The sequence below is a fragment of the Castor canadensis genome, chromosome 14 (genome assembly GCF_047511655.1).
Source record: "Castor canadensis chromosome 14, mCasCan1.hap1v2, whole genome shotgun sequence".
Taxonomy (NCBI): domain Eukaryota; kingdom Metazoa; phylum Chordata; class Mammalia; order Rodentia; family Castoridae; genus Castor; species Castor canadensis.
This window is the reverse complement of record NC_133399.1, coordinates 71,533,508-71,553,200: the sequence shown is the minus strand read 5'-3', so window position 1 is coordinate 71,553,200 and position 19,693 is coordinate 71,533,508. Positions and strand designations below refer to the sequence as shown.

Genomic DNA, 19,693 nt, shown 5'->3' with positions numbered 1-19,693 from the left:
GTCTAAGCTTTTTAATCCATAGAGTAGACAAGGGCATAATTTCCCTTTCAGCAATTAAAATTAACATGATATTTCTAATTAAGAAGATTAGGAGTTTCTATTATCTAGTTTTAACTACACTGAATGGTCAAGTGTTCTAAAAAAAATTCACCAAGACAAACAACATGTTGGAGATAATTAAAAACCAGAGAATAACAAGAAAATTGTTTGGCTGTCAGGACCTAGGAAAAATGAACTTTTCATTAGCCACAGTATGAGGCAAAAGCCTGGTTGAACTAACTGAATGTGAGAAGTCCAAATGTAAATTTATATTTAGTATTATGAAAAAATAAATTGCATTGTAAGTGGGTTCTGTGTTTTAGAGATTTGTTAATAATACCTTGAAAACATCATGATTAGCAAGAAATTTAATGAGAACAACAAAAAGACCAATACAATAGAAAATGAGTCTAGAACAAACCCACACTTAGAGGGTCATTTGATTTCTGAACTGAGTTACACTGAAATACTGTTGGGGAGAGGACATTAAACATGTATGTTGAAAAGCCCACAGTACACAAAAATAATATTCCAACAGTATTTTAGATCTAATAGTAAATTAAAAAATGAAGCTTTTGGAGAAAATTAAAAGAATACCCTTAAGACCGTGGTTCAGGCAAAATTTTCTTCAAAAATGGTTAAATGAATAGAATTAAGAGAACTAAGCAAACTTATTTTCAATGAAGATGTTTGTCATGTATATTTGACAAAGGGCTCAGAACAGATATAGAAACATCTATAAATCAAAAATAAAAATTGTCAATCCAGTAGACAAAATGGACAAAACACTCAAACAACATTTTACAAATTAGGATATTCAAAAGATAATACATATACAAAATGGTGCTTAAATTCATTAGTCATCAGAAAATCACATACATAATGCAGAAAACACCAAATTAGTAGAACAAGCAATGTCTGAAAATCTAAGTTTCTTTTAGTATGAGTATAAATTTGTACAAATACTTTAGAAGACGTATTATTATCTGTAAAACACATGGATAATAAGTTTCAGTCTCTCATGTTCATCTAAAAATATGAGCATTAATAGGTATTTATATGGTGTTAATACACCAAAATATAAATATAAAAACACTCATGACAATATTTTTGAATTAACCAAATATTAACAACAACAAAATGGACAAATTTATATTCATAGGGTAAAATACTATCCAGAAATTAGAATGAGAAAAACTATACCAGAATGCCTTGATAATTAAAAAGTATCATATTTTAAGAAAGAATCTAAGCCTAATGTATACTATATGGTTTCATTTGTAAAATAGTCAAAAACAAGTAGAAAGTTTTGGGAGTTAAAATTTTGTAATCATTTTCCCCAATATTAGCTAAATTCATTATATAAAAATAATATTTTGATAAGTAATTCATAAACAGATGCTGACTTTCTTATCACTGAATGCTGCAGATAATTAAAATTTTCATGTGATTAAGAAAGAATTTATTTGAGATATTAAGTATCATTTTAATTATGTCATGAATGTATAATCAGTAAACAAAAATATACATAAAAGAACACAAAATCAAACTATTAATTTCAAATTCTAATATTCTTTGGAAACATTAGATATCTCTTACTTTTTTGTTGTTCTCTTAATGAATTGAGTAAACTTATGAAAACTATCTCTTATAATAAAGTAGAAGCTAGGAGATTCCAAGATGGCGGCTAGAGGTAGGAAGCAGAAAGCGAGCCTCCTATAGTGAAATCTTGGAGAGACGCTGGAGACACACTTTGCAGGCATAATCACCAAGAAAAGGCATAACTTTGACTCCTCCACATCTCCAGCCGGTGCAGAGAATCTCCACTTCACGTTAAACGGAGAACCGAGGAGGCCCCCGGGGCCGCCAGTGGCCGGCGCCCATACGGCTTGGGAAGACGCGGACCAGCTTACTGTCGATTAGTACACTAACACTCCCTGTTTATACCTTTGAAACTCTCTTGTCTGATACCTTGTTCTGCTTTCTCCCTCTTGTCTGTATATTTGTTTTCCCCTTTTCTTTAACTTCTTGCTTTCCATCTCAGCTCACTCTTCCGTTCTCAATATTACCATTGTTATTATTACAAGCTAGAAAATACTTAATTACACACAGTACAGGGACAGTAACAACACCAAGGACAATGACAGGAAGACAGAAAAAACAAGGAAACCAGTTTCCCCACAGCAAAAAATTAGTACAGGAACCAGAGGGGAATGAAGAGAACAGAAACTCAGAGCCAGACTCCAACAAAATGAAGATAAACTATGCCAAAGGACCCAATGAAGCCTACAAGAATAATTTAAAAGAAGACATACTACAAGTACTCAATGAGAATTTTATAGAGATGATACTGGATAGGGTCAACCAAAATGTACAGGAGACACTCAAGAAATTCCAAGACAATAAAAATAGAGAATTTGAAAAAGCAAAAGAAGAAATAAAGGAAACCATAGAAGCACTGTATAAACACCAAAGTGAAAGAGAGAACACAATGAATAAATGGATAAATGAACTCAGGACAAAAATAGACAACAATAAAGAAGAAAACAGCCAGGATATGGAAAACCTCAGAAAAAAGAACGAAACAGAACTGCAAAACAAAACGGAAAGCCAATCCAGCAGAATAGAACAAACAGAAGACAGAATCTCAGAACTTGAAGATGAAATGGTAATTAAAGGAAAAACCGAAGAACTATTAATTAAACAACTCAAGACCTGTGAAAAGAAAATGCAAGAACTCACCGACTCCATCAAAAGACCAAACTTGAGAATCATGGGCATCGAAGAAGGAGAAGAGGTGCAAGCGAAGGGAATGCGTAATATATTCAACAAAATAATAATGGAAAATTTCCCAAATCTAGAGAAAGATATTCCCATACAAATGCAAGAGGCCTCCAGGACACCAAACAGACCAGATCAAAATAGAACTACTCCACGACATATCATCATTAAAACAACAAGTTCAGAAACTAAGGAAAGAATATTGAAGGCTGCAAGAGAGAAAAAACAAGTAACATACAAAGGTAAACCCATCAAAATCACAGCAGACTTCTCAACAGAAACATTAAAAGCAAGAAGAGCGTGGGGTGAGATCTTCCGGGCACTGAATGAAAATAACTTCAACCCCAGGATACTCTACCCAGCAAAGCTATCATTCAAAATAGATGGAGCAATAAAAGTCTTCCATGATAAGCAGAAACTAAAACAATATGTGACCACAAAGCCACCATTACAAAAGATTCTGCAAGGGATCCTGCACACAGAAAGTGACACCCAACTTAACCATGAAAAGGCAGGCAGCACCAAACCACAGGATAAGAAAAAGCAAGACAGTAGAGAGTAACATCAAGTTAGGTACACACAATCAAACCTTCAAACAACTAAGATAACTAAATGGCAGGAATCACCACATACCTATCAGTACTAACACTTAATGTCAATGGACTTAATTCACCCATCAAAAGACACCGTTTGACAAAATGGATTAAAAAAGAAGATCCAACAATTTGTTGCTTACAGGAGACTCATCTCACCGACAGAAATAACCATATGCTTAGGATGAAAGGCTGGAAGAAGATTTACCAAGCTAATGGCCCCCGAAAACAAGCAGGAGTAGCAATACTTATCTCTGACAAAGTAGACTTCAAACCTACATTGATCAAACGAGACAAAGAAGGACATTCCATACTAATAAAAGGGGAAATAGACCAAAAGGAAATAATAATCATCAATCTGTACGCACCCAATGTCAACGCACCCAATTTCATCAAACATACCCTAAAAGACCTAAAAGCATATATAAACGCCAACACAGTGGTTGTGGGAGACTTTAACACTCCATTATCATCAATAGATAGGTCATCCAAACAAAAACTCAATAAAGAAATCCAAGATCTAAAATATGCAATAGATCAAGTGGACCTAGTAGATGTCTATAGAACATTTCATCCAACCTCTACACAATATACATTCTTCTCAGCAGCCCATGGAACCTTCTCCAAAATAGATCATATCCTAGGGCACAAAGCAAGCCTCAGCAAATATAAGAAAATAGAAATAATACCGTGCATACTATCTGACCACAATGCAGTAAAAGTAGAACTCAACAACAAAAGTAAAGACAAAAAACATGCAAACAGCTGGAAACTAAATAACTCATTACTTAATGAAGAATGGATCATCGATGCAATAAAAGAGGAAATTAAAAAGTTCCTAGAAGTCAATGAAAATGAAAACACAACCTACCGGAACCTATGGGACACAGCTAAGGCAGTCTTGAGAGGAAAGTTTATAGCCATGAGTGCATATATTAAAAAGATTGAAAGATCCCAAATCAATGACCTAATGATACATCTCAAACTCCTAGAAAAACAAGAACAAGCAAATCCCAAAACAAATAGAAGGAGAGAAATAATAAAAATAAGAGCTGAAATCAACGAAATAGAAACCAAAAAAACCATACAAAGAATTAATGAAACAAAAAGTTGGTTCTTTGAAAAAATAAACAAGATCGATAGACCCCTGGCAAACCTGACTAAAATGAGGAGAGAAAAAACCCAAATTAGTAGAATCAGGAATGCAAAAGGGGAGATAAAACAAACACCATGGAAATCCAGGAAATCATCAGAGACTACTTTGAGAACCTATATTCAAATAAATTTGAAAATCTAAAAGAAATGGACAGATTTCTAGATACATATGATCATCCAAAACTGAACCAAGAGGAAATTAATCACCTGAATAGACCTATAACACAAAATGAAATTGAAGCAGCAATCAAGAGTCTCCCCAAAAAGAAAAGTCCAGGACCTGATGGATTCTCTGCTGAATTCTATCAGACCTTTAAAGAAGAACTGATACCAACCCTCCTTAAACTGTTCCATGAAATAGAAAGGGAAGGAAAACTGCCAAACACATTTTATGAAGCCAGTATTACACTTATCCCAAAACCAGGCAAAGACACCTCCAAAAAGGAGAACTATAGGCCAATCTCCTTAATGAACATTGATGCAAAAATCCTCAACAAAATAATGGCAAACCGAATTCAGCAACACATCAAAAAGATTATCCACCACGACCAGGTAGGCTTCATCCCAGGGATGCAGGGGTGGTTCAACATACGAAAATCAATAAACGTAATAAACCACATTAACAGAAGCAAAGACAAAAACCACTTGATCATCTCAATAGACGCAGAAAAAGCCTTTGATAAGATCCAACATCATTTCATGATAAAAGCTCTAAGAAAACTAGGAATAGAAGGAAAGTTCCTCAACATTATAAAAGCTATATATGACAAACCTACAGCCAGCATTATACTTAACGGAGAAAAATTAAAACCGTTCCCTCTAAAATCAGGAACCAGACAAGGATGCCCACTATCTCCACTCCTATTCAACATAGTACTGGAATTCCTAGCCAGAGCAATTAGGCAAGAAGAAGGAATAAAAGGAATACAAATAGGTAAAGAAACTGTCAAAATATCCCTATTTGCAGACGACATGATCCTATACCTTAAAGACCCAAAAAACTCTACTCAGAAGCTTCTAGACATCATCAATAGCTATAGCAAAGTAGCAGGATATAAATCAACATAGAAAAATCATTAGCATTTCTATACACTAACAATGAGCAAACGGAAAAAGAATGTATGAAAACAATTCCATTTACAATAGCCTCAAAAAAAATCAAATACCTAGGTGTAAACCTAACAAAAGATGTGAAAGACCTCTACAAGGAAAACTATACACTTCTGAAGAAAGAGATTGAGGAAGACTATAGAAAGTGGAGAGATCTCCCATGCTCATGGATTGGTAGAATCAACATAGTAAAAATGTCTATACTCCCCAAAGTAATCTACATGTTTAATGCAATTCCCATCAAAATTCCAATGACATTCATTAAAGAGATTGAAAAATCTACTGTGAAATTTATATGGAAACACAAGAGGCCACGAATAGCCAAGGCAATACTCAGTCAAAAGAACAATGCAGGAGGTATCACAATACCTGACTTCAAACTATATTACAAAGCAATAACAATAAAAACAGCATGGTACTGGCACAAAAACAGACATGAAGACCAGTGGAACAGAATAGAGGATCCAGATATGAAGCCACACAACTATGAGCAACTTATCTTTGACAAAGGAGCTAAAAATATACGATGGAGAAATAGCAGCCTCTTCAACAAAAACTGCTGGGAAAACTGGTTAGCAGTCTGCAAAAAACTGAAACTAGATCCATGTATATCACCCTATACCAAGATTAACTCAAAATGGATCAAGGATCTTAATATCAGACCCCAAACTCTTAAGTTGATACAAGAAAGAGTAGGAAATACTCTGGAATTAGTAGGTATAGGTAAAAACTTTCTCAATGAAACCCCAGCAGCACAGCAACTAAGAGATAGCATAGATAAATGGGACCTCATAAAACTAAAAAGCTTCTGTTCATCAAAAGAAATGGTCTCTAAACTGAAGAGAACACCCACAGAGTGGGAGAAAATATTTGCCAATTATACATCAGACAAAGGACTGATAACCAGAATATACAGGGAACTTAAAAAACTAAATTCTCCCAAAACTAATGAACCAATAAAGAAATGGGCATGTGAACTAAACAGAACTTTCTCAAAAGAAGAAATTCAAATGGCCAGAAAACACATGAAAAAATGCTCACCATCTCTAGCAATAAAGGAAATGCAAATTAAAACCACACTAAGATTCCACCTCACCCCTGTTAGAATAGCCATCATCAGCAACACCACCAACAACAGGTGTTGGCGAGGATGCGGGGAAAAAGGAACCCTCTTACACTGTTGGTGGGAATGTAGACTAGTACAACCACTCTGGAAAAAAATTTGGAGGCTACTTAAAAAGATGGACATCGATCTACCATTTGATCCAGCAATACCACTCTTGGGGATATACCCAAAAGACTGTTACTCCAGAGGCACCTGCACATCCATGTTTATTGCGGCACTATTCACAATAGCCAAGTTATGGAAACAGCCAAGATGTCCCAGCACTGACGAATGGATTAAGAAAATGTGGTATCTATACACAATGGAATTTTATGCAGCCATGAAGAAGAACGAAATGTTATCATTCGCTGGTAAATGGATGGAATTGGAGAACATCATTCTGAGTGAGGTTAGCCTGGCTCAAAAGACCAAAAATCGTATGTTCTCCCTCATATGTGGACATTAGATCAAGGGCAAACACAACAAGGGGATTGGACTATGAGCACATGATAAAAGCGAGAGCACACAAGGGAGGGGTGAGGATAGGTAAGACACCTAAAAAACTAGCTAGCATTTGTTGCCCTTAACGCAGAGAAACTAAAGCAGATACCTTAAAAGCAACTGAGGCCAATAGGAAAAGGGGACCAGGAACTAGAGAAAAGGTTAGATCAAAAAGAATTAACCTAGAAGGTAACACCCACACACAGGAAATCAATGTGAGTCAATGCCCTGTATAGCTATCCTTATCTCAACCAGCAAAACCCCTTGTTCCTTCCTATTATTGCTTATACTCTCTCTACAACAAAATTAGAGATAAGGGCAAAATAGTTTCTGCTGGGTATTGGGGGGGGGGTGCGGGAGGGGGTGGAGTGGGTGGTAAGGGAGGGGGTGGGGGCAGGGGGGAGAAATGAACCAAGCCTTGTATGCACATATGAATAATAAAAGAAAAATGAAAAAAAAAATAAATAAAAAAAAAAATAAAAATCCTGGCCCCAAAAAAAAAAAAAAAAAAAAAAAGTAGAAGCTATAGCTACCTTTACTATTTAAAAAGTATAATTTTCTCTTACCACCTGATTCTATTATATTAAATAAACCAGATTAAAATCCTAGCCAAAGGTCACTATAGTCCTAAAAGTCTAAGAATAAAACTATATACACAAAAAATATGAAAGCACTCATAGCTACTTATACTATTTAGATTTTTTAAATTATGCAAACATTTTATTCCATCTTCTACTAGAAATACAGTGCATAAAGACAAAAATATAGACTCCATTTATTCTTTTGATCATTAATAACATAATCTGCATAATAGGCACTAGTCTATGTTCTTAGCAGGACAATTACAGGTTGGAAATTGAATCTACTGATGTTACCAAATATTATGTTCAAAATAGCAGAGTCTTTGCATGAATGGAGAGTCACAAGTCTTCCGTGGAAAAAGCCAAGAAAGAACCATATCAAGCAGAAGCAGCAGAGCATTATGAAGTTGTAAAATGGTATGTTAAATTTAAGCTTGAAAGAAAATGCTTTAAGAGAAACAATTGCTATAAAAGTATTATAAATGTACTAATTAGAATAGAAATGTGAGAAAAACAAATTTTTGTTTAAAACCTACATTTTAGTTTGCCACAAAATGAAATAGTTAGTTGTTTGCAAAGAAGAGATGAGGGAAAAAAGGGAAAGCATGACAGCATGTTTTCTCAAACATATTTTTTATTTCAGAAATAAAAATCTGTCCTTAGCATCTAAAAATTATAGCCTGTATTCAGTCTGATACACATTGAGTAAACAGAAAAGGGACAAAACAACACTGATACCTTCAAATTTCTGTGGAAAACTTACATGGAAATGACGAGATTGGTAGCCCCAACATTCTGGTTTATCAAGTAAACCTCTTGCTTGCTGTAAGTAATGTTTTGAAATACAAAACATTGTTTGGAACAAAGTGGAGATAGTTCTTTTTACATGGAATTGTGGAACTAGCTGCATTTTTAGTTTCCAATAGCTAATTCTCCCAATTGATACATCCACCGTGGATTCTTTCTAATAAAAAATAGTCTGAGACAAGGTCACCCTCCTTCTTACCTTTTATTTCATTTTCTATAAAGTGATGGGGAACATTTGAGTGAGGAAGCTGTGAGCAAAGGACTATAACTTGGTAGTGAACTAAATGACCCAGTAGCACTTGATCCTGTTACAATGTATATACTTGCATGTTTGTGAAAAATAATAGACATACATGGAGTTTACTGCATCAAGGTACACAAAGTATTAGAAACAAGAGACTAGTGTACATTCATTGTTGTCTGGTGGGGAAATGTCCATCTTGGTAAATGATTGAGATCAGTTATTGCATTCTTTAGTTTCAGCTTCATCTCAAACAGAGCTGGCAGAGTGGCTCAAGTGTGAGGCCCAGAGTTCAAACACCAGTACCATAAAAAAATTAAATAAAATTTACTTTGATTTAGCCACACTCCTCTCTACCCCCAAGAAAAGGCTGATTCAAAGACTAATTTTAAAGTAGTAGTTGTTGTTTTATCTTTGTTTCTATAACAATCCTCATGAGAAATCCAGAAAGGGAAAAAAGGAAGGAGGAAAAAATAGCACCAGTTATATGTAACTTATGCTCAAACTTAGTATCAGAATTATCTGTCTGGAGTAAGAAAAAAAGCCATTCATCTATTTTTCTGTTTTCTATTGGTCAAAGGTACTTCTACTTTACTATGTATGAATTCCCCCAAGGTTCTGGGGTGCTTGTGAGTGGTGACATCATCAGCAAAGCACTAGGAGAGGAAGCAAGAGACTTTGGGCAAATCTAGATGTTGTTCAGTTTTTGGTTGGTTCTTATTGTGAACTGGATTTTCCAATGGCATCTGGAGCAAAAGTTGGGGCCAGACTGTGCAATGTTACAAATATACAAAAGGAGTCCAATGAAAGTTTCAAATATTGTGAAGAAAAGCATTACTTTTAATGGTACAGATTTTTAGTAAAAGAAACTTAATGGAATATTGTTTGAACTTAGTACATTTTTGTCAATATCTACATTGAGGTTGAGGGAAGAGATAAGACAGAGACAACATATTTTCTCCTTACCGTTTTCCAAATATATGTTGTATTACTTTTCAGAGTAGTTTTCTAGATATTTTGAATATCTAAACTGGGGTTTAGAATATTGAATAAATAAAAACATGATACAAATTTTGTTTTTATATTAACTTAGACAATATCCAATGTACATGTTTAGAAATTATATTTGAAAATGGAAATTAGATATAATACAGATATATCTTTGAAGATATATATCTTATAAAGATATAATAAGTTAGATATAATAGAGAAGTCTAAGATCTAGTCAACATTAATATATATTTTTAAGTTTTAAATATGTTGAAGTAAATCAAAGAATCAGATTGCAGAAATTCTAAAAAGTTTTAGAGCAATGTCTGTGGTTGAGTAAAGTATGGAAAAAAATCAATTATCAGATTACAAACTTATTAGGATTGTAGCAAAAATTCATTAGAAATTAATATGCCTAAAAACCCAAAAGCTCATTGGAGGTATATAAAGATTAATTTGTAATTACATTCTCGTTCAAATTAAAATGTCATCATAGGAAAACTATTCATTGTTCCCTGATGAGTCAATGATACTGGATGAAGTATACTTTCTTGTAAAATGGACACAGCCTAGAAATTTAACTCAAACAAAAAATATGATGGTGCTCGAGATTCTGTCTCCCTTTCTCAGGAGTCCTAGGTGGCCTTCCCAATTTATTCACTGGGAGCCACCTCCAAAGAGGTTTTTGAGGACAGTGCCTCAACCAGGGAGAACAGAAGACCAGGCTGAGTTGTGTATGTTTTCAAACTCCAAACCTCCACCCAATACTGGTAGCAATCAGACACCCCAAGAATCTGTATGGACACAAGAAAATAGCTGGAACTGGGACTCAATTCACAGATACAGGAATACTTGGGTGGGGACAGCAAATCATAAACCAGAGGCAGCATGCTGGGAAAGACTTCCAGTGCAATGCCACCATGAGACTCAGGTACATGTCACTTGGTATGAGTTGAGTAGGGGGCAAGTTGGAAATTGGCACAAGCCTCTTTAGGAAACACAAACCAAAACAACATTGAGATTCCATCTCTCCACAGTCAGAATAGCTGTCATCAAGGAAACAAACAACAAATTTTGGCAATTATGTAGGAGCAAAATAAACTGTTCTATACTGTTAGACTAGCACTGTGGAAATCAATATGGAATGCCACAAAAAATAAAACTGGGACTACCAAATGATCCTGTTTTGCCACTCCTGAGGATATATCCAAAGGAACTTAAGTCAACATACAACAGAGATACACACACAACAATATTTATTGCAGTACTACTCACAATAACCAGGTTATGGATTAACATAGGTGCCCATCAACTGGTGATTAGATTAAACAAATGTGGTATATACACAATGGAGTATTATTCAACCATAAAGAAAAATGAAATTATGTCAGGAAATATTGCAGGAAAATAGATAGAACTGAAGATCATGATATTAAGCAAAGTAAACCAGACTCAAAGACAAATACTTCGTGTTTTCTCTCATATGCAGAATCTAGACCTAATCTTGTATACAAGATATATACGTATGTATATATATATATATGTATATATATGTGTGTGTATATATTCATGTATATGACATATATATATATAACATGAAAATTAAAGTGAGACTGCTGCTGAGGGAACAAACAGGAGGAAGGAGAGAGAAAGAAAAGGATTATGGGTGGAGGGTAAATGTGATCAAAGTACATTATACACATTTATGAAAATAACAAACCATTAAAAATTGTAAAAGTCCTGTGGGAAAAGCTGGCGATAAGGGATAAGAATAACTAACAGAAGGGGTGGATTTGATCCAAGTGCATTGTATACATGTATAACAATGTCCAGTGAGGCCATTTGTACAATGGACTATGCTAATAAAAACATGACGTTCTTCATTTAGTCAAATCTCTACAAAACTAAGAACAAGATGATTTGAGAAGTTGCAATGAGAGAAGTTCATTGAGTACATTTTTCAGTGTCTTAATACTTATTTCATTTTAAAAGTCACATTCTCCCAACTAAAACAGTAATAAAGATATTAAAAAAAAAGCTTAAAAATCATTCCCCAAACAAAACCTTGAAAATTTTAAAAGTCAAAGTATTTATTTCTACCCAGGAAATTTTTTTTCTCTTGTGTTTTTATTTTTTTTTATTCTTTTTTTTTTATTCATTTATTCACATGTGCATACATTGTTTGGGTCATTTCTCTCCCTCTCCCCCTCCACTTCCAGGCAGAACCTGTTCTGCCCTTATCACTATTTTTGTTGAAGACAAGACATAAGCATAATAAGGAAGACAAAGTGTTTTTGCTAGTTGAGTTAAGGATAGCTATACAGAAATATTCCCAGCATTGCTTTCATGTACAAATGTGTTACAACCCATGTTGATTCATCTCTAATTGAAAAATGCAAATCTTAGAAATAAAAAAGTTAAAGATTATTTTATTTATAGCAAGTCCAAAATTCTGTGAAACCTAATCAATACTTATAGATGTCAGAGATCTCTGGGATGGGAGAAAGGACATGAGGGATCCTTTTTGAGACTGTGAAATAGTCTTTATGCCAGTCAATATGGTGGTCACCTGGTAGTATCTGTATGTAAGGAATCATTGATTTGTACACTTAAGATTAGATTACCATAGATATTTTATATTTTAATAAAAACAAAAAAGGAACCGTAGTTAACACCAATACTATTCTTTTTTTTTATTCATTTATTCATATGTGCATACATTGTTTGGGCCATTTCTCCCCCTCCTCCTTCTTCTCCCCGTACCCTCCCCCTCTCCCCCCTCATCCCCTCCTTCTCTCCCTTACACCCCCTTACTTCCAGGCAGAATCTGTTCTGCCCTTATCTCTAATTTTGTTAAAGAGAGATTATAATGAGCTCTAGAATAATTTTGTCACACTTCAAATAAAATTTGGAATTTTCTTTGTAATCATGGTGACCTGTGCATTAACTTTGATATCATTATGACCCATGTTTTCATTCAATAATTATTTATTGAATATTGATTCCAGTACATACTTATGTTTGCTTCAACTTAACCAAATTTCTTTTCTACTTTATATACTTTCTCATTTTTCATATTCTCTTATTTTCCTCTCTCTCTTTGTCTCTCTCTCATTTTGCGTAGCAAAATGGTTCACATATTTTATTTTATTTTTTTGGCAGCATTGGATTTTGAACTCAGAACCTCATGCTTGAGCCTTTCCACAGCCCTGTTCATAAATTTCTAAGCAAAACAATTAGCAAACATTCAGTTGCAAAACATGCGAAATAAGTTGGAGATAACAGGAAATACAAAGGAATTTCTTGAAAAAATATGGAGTTGCTGAAAAGAAAAGTTAACTAAGAAGACTTGACAAAGACTTGGACCAGAGCAGAAACGTAGTTAAGAGAAATTGAAGGACATTCTCAGCATGCCTTCATGAATGAGCCCCAAGAGAGAGTATAAACAATAGTATGAAAGAAAAAGCGTTTTTGCTAGTTGAGATAAGGATAGCTATACAGACAGACTCCTAGCATTGCTTCCATGTACAAATGTGTTAACATTCTAAGTTGATTCATCTCTAACTGTTCTTTTTTCTAGTTCCTGATCCCCTTTTCATATTGACTTCTGTCGCTATAAAGTTTCTGTATTAGTTCCTCTGCAGTGGGGACATCAAATACTATCACATTTTGTGTTTCTTACCTATCCCCAGACCTCCCGTGTATGTTCTTCTCTAATCATGTGCCCCAGTATTACTCTCATCCCAAAACCAGACAAAGACACCTCCAAAAAGGAGAACTATAAGCAATCTCCTTAATGAACCAAAGGATAAGGAAAAGATTTGCCCATAGTTTGGATCTGGGATATCCCTCACAGGTCCAGGTATTGAAAGCTTGGTCCACAGTCATTGCACTATTGGAAGATGGTGGAACTTTTAAGAGCTGAGACCTGGTTGAGGGAACTGAGGTCATTAGGGGTATTCCCTTGAAAGGGATGATAGGACCCTGGTCCTTCCTTTCTCTTTTGCTTTCTGGCTGTTTCAAATGCCACATGCTCCCACAGTGATGTGTTATGCTGCCATAGGACCAAAGCAGCGTGGTCAAGGGACCATGGACTAAAACATCTGAAATAATGAGCCAAACCAAACTTTCCTTCTTTTAAGTTGCTTATCTGAAATATTTTGTCATAGTGGTGGAAAGCTGAGTAGTAGAGGACAGTTTAACACTTTTTTTCTACTGAAAAAAATAATTTGATGAACAATTGAAGTTACATCCTCACTACTCTTTACATTCTGAAATAAAGTTAGAGATATTAAAGAATTTTATTTTTTTGAGATGTTGTCTTACCATGTTGCAGCACTCCAGCCATACTCTCTGCCTCAGTATCCCGAATAGCTGCAATTTCAGGTGCAGGCCACTGTGGCCAGAGAATTAAAGCTTGAAATAGAATGGTGTGCAGGAGCAAGTTTTGACAGGCTTTGAAAAGTCAACAGTTGAATTTTTAGGAATATTATGAGATGGATTTATTACAGCTTGAAATCAGCCATGATGGCATTATTTAATAAGCAACCACAACAAACTACTTCCTATCCTTACCTGCATGAAAGAGGAATTTATTTTTTAAAAATTTAGCATGGCTGTGGCTCAACTGGTAAGAGCACCTGCCTGGCAGTGTGAAGCCCTGAGTTCAAACCCCAGCACCATCCTAAAAACATTAGCTTTAGCTGGGCACTAGTGGATCACACTTGTAATCCTAGCTACGTTTTATTTTTTTTTTAATCTCTTTAATTTTTCTGTTGTTGTGCTTGGGGTACATTATGGCATTTACAAAAGTTCTTACAATGTATCAAATGTATCACAGTTGAATTCACTTCCTCCATTATTCTCCTTTTCTCCTCTCTCCCCATTCCTGGAATAGTTTTGGAGGCTTAAATCGGGAGAATCATGGTTTCAGGTAAAAAGTTGGAAAGACTCCATCTCAATAAAAAAATGTTGAGCATGGTGATACACACCTGTCATCCTAGCAATGGTAGGTGGCTTTAAATAGGAGGATTGTGGTCCAGGCCAGTCTGGGCAACAAGCAAGACCCTATCTCTAAAACAATCAGAGCAAAAAGGGCTGGAAACTTGGCTCAAGTGGTAGAGCTCCTGGCTAGCAGTGGGGAGCCCTGAGATCAATTCCCAGTACCACAAGGGGAAAAAAAATGTAGCTTTCTATCTAAAGGAAGAGTGTGGCCAGGCATAGTATGGGGACGTTATGTTCTCTAACTATAAGGAATGATAAGCCAGTTCTAGGGCATTAGAACATGGCCAGAAGTAGAATATGAGAGAGCAACTGAGAATGGATATTAGTAGTTGGGGAAGCTGTGGGTATGTGAAATCAAGGAGTGTAGAGGATTCTTAGTACACTTTGCTAAAACTGTATTTATAAATAATGTCTTTTTCATTTTTTAACAAAAATATCAAATTTTAAATCTTTCTCTACTTTGTCTCATGTATCTTTTCTCCTGGACTGTTTGATTGTTATTTTAAAATACATATGTGAAACTGTGCTGATATATTAATAGAGCAAATTCATTACCTGCATAAGTCATCTCAATATTTTTAACCCGTTTCTTCATAAAAGTATATTTATTGTCAAAAATAATTTACCTTTCCAAGTTACTCTTAGAAATGGTATGGCTTTCTTAAATGAAAAGTCATAGCGGGACTCACAATGGAAAAGGTGAATATATTTGTACATATAAAATTGTTTAAATTTTCTGAAATTAAGATATGCCAAGTAGTAGCAAGAAAAATGTTTTATAAAGTAGTCTGTAGTTAAGATTTCCAATAGCTGATACAAAAATAAATGTAAAACATGGGAGAAAACTAATATCACAAAATTCAATTAAATAAGAATGAAAGTTCTGAAAATTTGCTTTAATGACATTTCAAATTAAATTTAAATATGAAATATGAGGGTACCTGACTAGTAATCAAACAAGTATAAATTAAAGCATAAATAGCTATTACAGGTCACCTATACAACTGGAAAATATTTTAAATGATTATACTAACAACTGCTGTCATAAAACAGGTAAAACATCTTGCTGGTTAAGATGTAAATCAGCTCATTTTCTGACTCTAGGTCTAAACATGCTTTAACTAAGAATTTCACCTCCAGGATTGTATCTCACAGAAAGGATTAGAAATATGTATACAAATTTACATGTAGGAATTTTATAATAAAAAAGTAGTTGTTATATTTGAACCACAAATTATATGTATACATGTATATGTATAATTTTCAGTATACATGCATATATAGATTAAGAGAAAGAGACACATTAAATAAGTCAATAAAATAGAAGTAAATAGGCAGCCAATAAAAATGTCTAGCTATCTAAGACAATTTACAAACATGGAAACATGATCACAACTTAAATGTGAAAATTAAAAGGCAATAAACATGTATACACCCCATGATATTAATTAAAATTATACAAATTGAAAAAAAGATAAGCAGTAAATATTCCAACATATTAATAAAATTTATTTCTAAGGTTATATAAGTGAATTTTAAATTTATAAAATTAAAATTTTATTTAATATTCATGTTACTTCCAGATCATAAAATTACATGATAAATTTCAAATAAAAAAATTGAAAATTGAATATATACGTATCTCATTTGCTCTGATACATAATTATAGAGAATTTTAATACTTCAATTACAATATTACTATTTATATGATTAAACTTATTACTTATATATAGCTTGCTATAAACATAATGGCTATAAGATTTTTTCTAAAATTACTAGATTTTTTTCAATTATTTTCCTTAAAATATTTTGTGTTTACTGTCATTTTCAATAATAAAACTCATCAATTGAAGTGTCTCTGAACGCCAAGGTTGGGGGCAGGTCTTTATTTTTTAACTTATTATGAGGCAAAAACTTCAACAATTTGAAAACTGACTATTACCCACATGGAACACTCTTACTTCACACTTCATGGAATTTTGGGGGATTTCTGCCAGAATAGCTTTTGTACAACACTGACAAATAGCCTTTGGAAGGAGTTAGAAGCCCCAGTTCTGTTATGGACAATTATGATCCCGCAAATCCAGAAAGGAAAGAAGGCAAAAGCTTAAGTGACTAACACTGTTGTTTAGTAAAGAATAATGTAGACATTTGAATCTTTTAATGCTTTCTCCATAACAAGGAGACACAACTCTATAAATGTTCCAGAATATGAGAAAAGATCAGAAATTTACTCTTTCAAAACTAAGTAAGCTTGGGTCAATCAGTGGTCACAGTTTTCCCATTGAGTTTTCACCAATGGAGATATCACCTGTATCATGATATAATATTTTGTAGGTTGAATACATTATTCTGTAAGTAAAATGTCTACTGAAAGATTATCAATAGATACATTTCAGGTTAGGTGTGGTGGTGCATGCCTGAAATTCTGGCTACTTGTGGGGCCGAGATTGGAGGATCACAGTCTGAGGCCAACCCAGGCAAAAGCACAGACTACCTGAAAAACAAACTAAACACAAAAGAACTGGGGGCATTGCCCAAGTGGTTAAGCTTGGAATTCAATCCTCAGTACTGCCACAAAAAGAGGAGACAAAAAAAGGAAAGTTTTGATGTCTTTAAATTTGTGCTACCTTCCTGCTGTATACCTGTTGGTTGCTGTCAAAAGAGTCAAGTTCATCAAACTCAGGAAAGTGGTGCTGGTCCTAGCCAGATGCTAGCATGGACACAAAGCCATCATCATAAGAACACAGATTATGGCACCTCGGACTGCCCCTACAGCCATGTTCTGGTGGCTGGAATTGACCATTATCCCCACACAGTGACAGCTGCTATGGGCATGAAGAAAATCACCAAGAGGTCAAAGATTGTGACTTTTGTGAAAGTTTATAACTACCATCACTTTATGGTCACAAGGTACTCTGGATATCCCCTTGGACAAGACTGTTGTCAAGAAGGATGTCATTAGAGACCCAGCTCTTCCCATGCAAAGCCAGACGAAGGCCAACGTCAAGTTCTAAGGGAGATACAAGAGCAGCAAGAACAAGTGGTTCTTCCAGAAGCTTTGGTTTTACATGTTGTTGTTCCCATCATTAAAAATAAGAAAAAAGTATAAATAAAACTAAACATATTTAGAAGAAATTTATGACCCATAGGAGTGTATAAAGATATGACTGATAGTAAGAGAAGACTCAGTTCTTATTAACTATCTCAAGTTAATTTGTTTTAAGCAATAAAAATTATCTACATTTTAAAGTTAGAGTGGGAAAGAAAGCTTCTTAAAATTTCCACATGATTTCAGCTAATTCAAAAGAGGAAGAAATATTTTAAGGTGTCTTTCTGGGTATATTAAATCTGCGCTGTGAGCTATCCATGTTTAAATGTTGACAAGGCATTTGGCTAAATGAGCTTGAAGGGAATCAGCCTAGAAATACAAAAATTGTTGACATATTAGTAGAATTTATAGTTATGGGAGCAATTACTCTCATCTAGGAAAAGAAGAGGGAGAAAAGAGGAGACCCTAGAATGAGCTTTGAAAGAAATGTAGCTTTGAAGGAGTCACATGAAAGGAGAAGCTAGATAGACAGACTGGTATTTTAGGGCTAAAGGAGGAAAAATGATTTACTATTAAAATAGTATGATCTCACAAATGACAAAAAGGAAATAGGTAATTAAATAAGGTCCCTATCATTGTCTTGTTCAGCAGTACAATAATGATAATAAAACTAGAAATATTTCTAGAAAAATATTCATTGTAGGACTAATTTAAAGATTGATGGTTACCAATAAAATAAAATTACAAGATAAATTTTGCAAATCAAGAAAGAAAAAAGAAACAAGAGAAAAATTGTCAATCTCTTCTTTTCCCTTTTTGTCCTTCTCCTGAGCCCAAACTCTTGGCTTTTCATCACTTTAAGACTCCCAGATGTGTGGGAGTTTGGGATGTGCCATGGTCTTAATGTAGGTGTCCTTCAAAATTTATATGTTGAAACCTAACCCGCAACAGGATAGTACTAAAAGATGGGGTCGTTTGGGAAGTGATTCAGTCATGAATCATTGGCCCCTTCCACCATGTTAGGACCCAGCAAGAACACACCATCTAATAAGTAGAGAACTGAACACTGAATCTTCTGGTGCCTTGATCTCAAACTTCCTTGCCTTTAGAAAAGTGAGCATTAAATTTCTATTGATAAATTGCCCAGTCTAAGATATTTTGGTAGAGCAGCCAAAATGAACTAAGAAGGGGTTTAGAGGAGGTATAATCTCTTCTTCTACTTGTATTTATAATACTATTCCAGGTTTTAAAACAAGCAATGAAATAAAATAAATTCTAAATAGTTGATATGTGAACTTCCAGAGTTCACTTCAAATTTTACACAGCAAGGGAAAACATATAGAAAGGTGTAGGCACAATGTGTAGCAAATCCTCAACTAGGGAAGAGAAGCCTGGAAAAAACATCAATATCTGAGCAGAAATTAGAGTTTGACAATTCTGTGACATAAGTGGAAGCAACCTCAGAAGCCGGGAAATTATAACCTGGCTTTTGTCTTTCAATTTGTATGCACACATCTATAAAATGCGGAGCAAATGCTACAGTGGTGCCATGGGAAACTGTCAATATTGATATTGCTTATAGATAAAGGGGACTCACAAAGTAAAAGCAAATTGTCTTAAATGTACTTGAGAATTCCAGTTACAATCATTGTTGAGAACTATTCCATGTGGTTATCTATCCAGTACTCTGTTTACCAAATCTATCATCAAATCAGCATCATTTTAGTTTAATTA

General features: G+C 34.5%; 1 long non-coding RNA gene and 1 pseudogene across 19 annotated transcripts in view; one reads left to right on the top strand and one right to left on the bottom strand.

Annotated features, from left to right (window-relative positions):
* LOC141416890 (uncharacterized) overlaps positions 1-19,693 on the bottom strand; it is a 609,433-nt gene that overhangs the window by 363,935 nt on the left and 225,805 nt on the right. The window lies entirely within an intron of this gene.
* Positions 17,464-18,023, top strand: LOC109688901 (large ribosomal subunit protein eL27-like; annotated as a pseudogene).